Source organism: Columba livia, chromosome 6 (genome assembly GCF_036013475.1).
Source record: "Columba livia isolate bColLiv1 breed racing homer chromosome 6, bColLiv1.pat.W.v2, whole genome shotgun sequence".
NCBI lineage: Eukaryota > Metazoa > Chordata > Aves > Columbiformes > Columbidae > Columba > Columba livia.
The window spans coordinates 25,650,609-25,656,972 of record NC_088607.1 but is presented as its reverse complement, the minus strand read 5'-3'; positions in this window follow the sequence as shown (position 1 = coordinate 25,656,972).

The window sequence follows — 6,364 nt, the reverse complement described above, 5'->3', positions numbered from 1 at the left end:
TGCCCGCGGCCCAAAGCCAACCTCGCAGCCGCCAGCTGCCCAAGGAGCCGACCTAAGTCCCGGGCTTCAGTTCCCTGCAGGGCATTTTCAAAGCTGTCTGTGCTGTATTTAGGTGCCTTGAATCTTTGCTTTTTGTATTGAGGTACTCCAATGCCAGAGATAAACTAAATATTTTTGAACTCTCACATAAATGGTTTCATATACAGACTTAGCCAGATGTTTTAATAAACTTTTCCTGCACCCCACTCTTAGCATTTTTCTTCCTCTAGTTTAAGTGTTTCTGGTTTTGTTAACTTTTTTTGTTTCCTGTCTATTTGTCTATCCTACATACAGTCTATCCCACTTCACATGAAGCAGAAGTACAGAATACACCTAACTCTACACACATCTTTCCTTCACACAGGTCCCCAGAAAGGTTGTCTGTAGATTCCCCAGGAAGTCTAACCAAAGGCAGAGCTTATTTCTGGAAGCAGTGGGCTGCAGTGAGAACCCAGTGTTTGTGAATAAGTGTCCTGCCACAGAACGAACAAATCTCTTATTTGTTGTGGTCCAAACCTATCAGCGCAAAAAGTAACAACAGAAGTTTTAATCAAAGAAGTGTCACCCCTGAGCAGAGGGACAAGGAAAAGGAACAGACTAACTTGTGATAACGGAAGTGCTTTATCTTCTGCAATAGGGGTTATTAACAATTGTAGAGGGAAATGCCTTTATTAATGCACTACTTCACCACATATGCAATGAAGGCAGTGGGACTGCACACCCCATGCACACACACGTTGTTAAGCACATACCCAAACATTCAGATGTTTGTCCACAGAGCATCTTTTGTGTGACGGATGCCTAGGCAAGTCGATTTCCCTAAGGGTCCCAAACATTCTCTAAAACAAAAACACAGATATAGCCATTTCAATCCCTACTCATTTTGTCCTGCCTTTCTTTTTTTGTTGTTGTTATTCATTTTTCCCTCCTGAAACTCTCCAAAGCTTCAGCTGGTAGGCACATCTCAAACAGCAACCACTTAAAATACTCGTATCCTTTTGCAGACGCAGATTCTGTGGTGGCCAGGAATTAAATGTCTTCCCAGCTATGAAGGCGAAAGCACACTCTGTTCAGGTATGACAGACAGGTACTGCAGCTTACACCTGCTTTACAAACGAGAGGAATGTCCATCCATGTTTTGTGGGTTACGATAGGCTTGACCACTTGTTCAACAGCAGCAGGAACGACTCAATAGCTGTGCAAAAACATGCCACCACAAAGTGTTTTTTGTCAGTAAGAGTGTTAACTGACTTCGTCAGCAGCCTCTTCCAAGACAGTGATGTTCATGTCACTGAAAAATTGCCATAAGGGCTGTGCATACCTGTGAGGAGACTCGCCAAGGCCAGGAGTGTGACTTTGCTTCAGTGCCTGATACAATTCTCCCTGTGGTCTTTGGCTGAAAAAATCCTCTGCCACAGTTTTCTGGCCAGTCTACAGCACACAGAGAAATACATTCAACAGGCAAAGTCACATCCCAACAGTGGTTCATAGATCCTAGACTCAATGGCTCCTACAACTTGAAATATTGAGGAAGAAGATAAATGTTAAACTAATCCTTAGTCAGGTTCTGTATACACCACACAGTCATGTTTTAATAACTGCCTGGTACTCTTGGGATGTTAAAAATGCTGTAAATTTAAGAAAACAGAACATCAGTGAAAAAGTTTCCCATGCAAGTGTAGAGCTCACCATAGGTCTCTGATATTTTAGTGGTGAGCTCTACACATGCATGAGAAGAGCTGGATTTGGAGATTAAAGCCCCCATACCTCTCAGCCTGCAAGTGACGGGTTTTTGGGACAGGGCAGCCACTTTGCATTTGGCGCCTTGGCAGATAGCTCAGATGCAGGCTAAGGGAGAGAACCTCAGTGTTCAATAACTGGGCATGAAACTAAGTGTGAGTTGGTTTCAAGATGTTATCTCTGAGAAACTATTTATTTCCAGGGACTCACTTTGCATTTTAAATAGAAAACAAACAAAAAACCAGCTATTGATCCTGCATAACATAGTTCTCCAGATCATTCACTACCTCCTGTTTGTTGCAGCAGCATTGAGGAGATGAGCTTAGACTAAGAAAGGTTATTATTAATTGTCTTCAGCAGAAAACAGTTGGCTTCTGTGATGCTAGAAAGGTGTGAAAGGTGTCTAGCACAGGGTAAGAGCCTCCAAATTTAGTATCCCAAATAGAGGTAAGTTTTTTCGTATAAAGGCATTAAAGCACAAGGGCTGTTTTATCTGACACCCACGCTATGTTATGGCTTTAGGGATTGTTCTCATTTAAGTGGAGAATTGGGTTATTTAACAACAGGCATCACACAATCAAAACAGGTCTCTTCTGCTTTCTCGGAAACACTTGTCTCATCTTTTTCCAAGATCCTTTTTAAGAAAGCAGCTACAGCAGCATGGCACTAAATTAACCCCTGATTCTACTGTCAGAGCGAGGCTGATGCTGTAAAAAGCATAACATTTAGCAAACACAGATGACTGTGAAAACAAGGAAGAAATTACAACATAACCCATCACACCATTAATTCAAATTAACATACAGGCTTTCCTAAAACTGGATTCTCTGAGACAGTGGCATTTGTAGGGTTTTCAAGACAATGTAAACACAAGACAGCATTTCACTTCCCTACATGCCAGAATTTCTGCTCAGTCCCAATCCGGGGGGAAGCAGCTTGCACTACAGCCAGTGTCAGGGTAAGCAAAATTATCCACAAGCATCGCAAAAAGCAACCAGAGGAGATGAAAGGACTGACTTCTTATCATGTGTCGTTACAGAGGGTGTTGTGTCTGTGGCAGGGGAAGGAGCAGAAGCTCCAGCTCCTGCCGCTGCTGTCAGGGCAGTACAGCACAGATCGGATCACAGCATCCAGGCCTGGATGGTTCTGTGCACTTTGTGCGCTGCAGAGAGCCGCCTGTCAGCAGCTGTGCTCTGGAAAGCACGAACAAAGGATGTTTCAGCAAGGTTCACTGTGCAGGAAGCTGTGACCACAACTCTGCTTCGCAATAAAACTATAGGAGCAGAGCAGAGACCAGAAAATGCAGGGGGGGAAGAGCAGGTCTCTACTGTCAGGCTGCACACCAGCCGTGAGTGCCAGGCGGAGCTGGGAGATGTAATCCTGCTCAGCAAAAGCTCACAAAAGCTCTTGACCCAGATTCCTTGTGTTACACTACTTTCAACACCACAGGGGACAAAATCTCTCCTCCATTACTCTGCTGAGTCGCCCATGGTTGCTGGAGTTGTCTTTTCTGCCCATAGCGAGCAGGAGGCAGCTGGAACGGGATGGGGATCTGCAGCGTCATTTCCTCGCTTGTGTTTCCCCCCTTTGTTTTCTAAGCTTCCTTCACATGTCGTCTGAGTGGTGTAGCCTGTAGTATATTGAAAGGCTGATAATAAGATAGATGACATCTGTTTAGGTTGCATATTAGACAGGATTAATGCTTCTAAAGACTTACAAGCTACAGCTTAGTACTCTGCTATCTGAACACATTGGTCCTTGTGCATGTGACGGCTGTCAGCTCGAGACCCTGCACTTCTGCAGCTTGAGGAAGATGGAAGCTGGACACCTGAGTGACCATGGCAAAGGATACGTGCCATTCCCTTCACTGATGCAGACCAGCAGTAAGATCCACAAGTGACTGTGTACTTGGTCTTGTGACGAAGCTCTGGGAGGAAGAAAAGACTCCGCAGCTCTGGCTTTGCCCTGGCAGGGGTGCTGCCCCACAGAGAATACATGCATTCATTCCAGCTTGCGGAGGTGAAAAAGGAGCACGTGCATCTTTATATGGGGCAGAATTTTTGGCTGCAAGTTTCTTTTTGAGCAAGAAAAGGAACAAAATTCGCACTGACCAACACATCACCCACAAGGCTTACCTGTCTCTTCATCTCTACAAACCATGTGGCTCTCTAGATCTGCCCCTGCAGAGAAGGGCAGGGGAGCAGGATGCCCTGCATGCCCTGGACTGTAACACCAGCAGAAGGCACGGCAGCTCCCACCCTCAGCAGACACCCAGTCCCCGTGACACACGCAGCCCAGGGCCCTCTGCATCAGATTCAGCCTGTCTGCAGAGCGTCAGCTGGATATTGTGACTGGTGTAAATAACAAGGCTTTGGAAAGAAACTCAATAGGTACCTCGTGTTCTTCATTTCAGATCCACGGTTCTGAATGGAAGAAAAAAATAAAACTTAGAAATGAAAACTCACTTCACCCTTACAATCCTAAAGCCCCCTGAAAGGGGAAGACACAAGTGACTGATGCAGCAAGTCCCACCAAGTTATTTAACTGGTACCATAGGAGCTGATTAGAATTTATTTCCAACTCATAAACCCACATGCTGCCTCCTTCTCTCTTGCCAATTAACAGTATTACTTAACACTAATAGACTGCTCTCATTTTCAAGGGGCTTAAGAAGACAAATTAATCACCTCAACATGTCTGAAAGGAACAGATGGTAATGAAGCATTAACGTTGCAATTTCACAGTTGGAAAAGCTCCTGCGAGGGGGGGCTCTAGCAGTGTCTGTAGGGCACCTGACCCCCTCCCTGTCTGGAGCTGCTGTTCCTGGGGCTCACCTCTGCTCTGAAATTCTGCTTCATCCCAGCCTCAGCGTGTGTTGCTTTTCCTAAACAAAACTACGTGTTTTCTCTTATTCTATCTTTAAAAAGGAATAACATCCTTCAGAAGGCCTCTTACCTCAGCACGTCTTCAGACAGGTCATTACTGCTTTGGATTTAAAAGACTAAATATCTATCCAATAATGCAATTAGTCCACCTTGACATTATTTGTTACTGACTATAAGCAGAGAAGTAATCACGAAGAAATGCATTTTCCTGTCTGCACAGTGAAGATGCTTTTTTTTGCTGAAACACTCCTGGTTACAGCTGGGTAGAGAACAGCTGATTGCATTTTCCTCCCTACTCCTGTCTCAAGGGACCACGGGCATGGAGCAGCATTGTTCCATGGGGATCCTGGCACAGCTGTACAACACACAATTTCTTAAGCTACATCTGGAGCTAAGATAAGCTTACTGTAGGGCAGGGGTTCCCACAGCAAAACTTGTAGATGAGGGGTGAGATCTGTGGCCATCCTTAGCAGAACCAGTTCAGGATCCCGGCTGCAGCGACTCAAAGGTCTCCTGAGCAGTTTGCAAACACCGCAGCCTGAACGGGGGAGAGAGAGAACCCGCAGCACCCCCGTCACGGGGCTGCCAGCTCCGGGGAGCCCCTGGGCTGCGCCTCCCATCCCCGCATCACCTGGGGCAGCAGGAGTCGCTGGGAAGTTTGTTATGGGGGCCCGGAGTGAATTCGGTTAGGTGGCACTCCCACCTGAGCCCCAGACATTAAGCGACCTGTCACAAACACAACTCTAAACAGCTGTTTCTCAGAACAAATTGACATTTTCAGGAGAAGACCAAACAAATAAATACAATAATTTAAAAACTGATATGGCATCGACTAAGCAACTTTTTCATTTGTTTTTGGTTTTGTTTTTAAATAATTGACTTAACTACAGAAGGTTTTTGTTTAAAACATCAAGACAATATACTGTATTTCAGTATTTAACCCTGCAGTCAGAGATGATCCCAAGTTACAACTGTGCAACGATAATAAAGTCAGTCAGTGTCAAACACCTGACAGGTTTTGACCTCTGTTCCAGGAATGGCACCGATAAATATGGTGATACATCTCCTTTGTCAGTAGAGCAATATAATAATTTCGAGTGAAATGAATTATTATAAGAATTTTTCAGAGCTATTTCGTCAGTACACTGATATTAGAATCAATTCCTTTCAGTCTGTGCTGAACATTGACCTAAGCACATCGGTCCATCACCAATCCCGTAGCCATCAAGTATCATTAACAGTTCGGTCCTTCTAGAGACATCAGTTAGTGTCTAGGGATGATATAAACTAAACAAAATACTGCATTACTAGGTGACCGTTCCCCTACTTTAAGGGACAAAAGGAGCACTGAGGCAAAAGGGTTAAGCTCGCAGAGTGTCAGTGCCGCCAGCACTGAGGATTTGGGTGAAAGGCAACTCCAGTGTGATCAGCTGTAAATGGCACTTGAGCGTTGAGGCAACATGATGCAACGCAAACTGGTTTTCAAATGGAGTTCAGAAAATAATACACCCTGACCTCACCCTAGCCCAAAAAACATCTGTGTTCAGCATTGACCTGCTCAGCTATAAATCCCGTTGAAGTTTTTCTTCTACTTTATTTATATTTAAAAGTAGAATGTAATGGATTTGTATTTTCCCAAGTTAGAGAACATTAACACAGAGAGAGTTTTCACATTTACAAGAATAGCACTTGAACAGAGC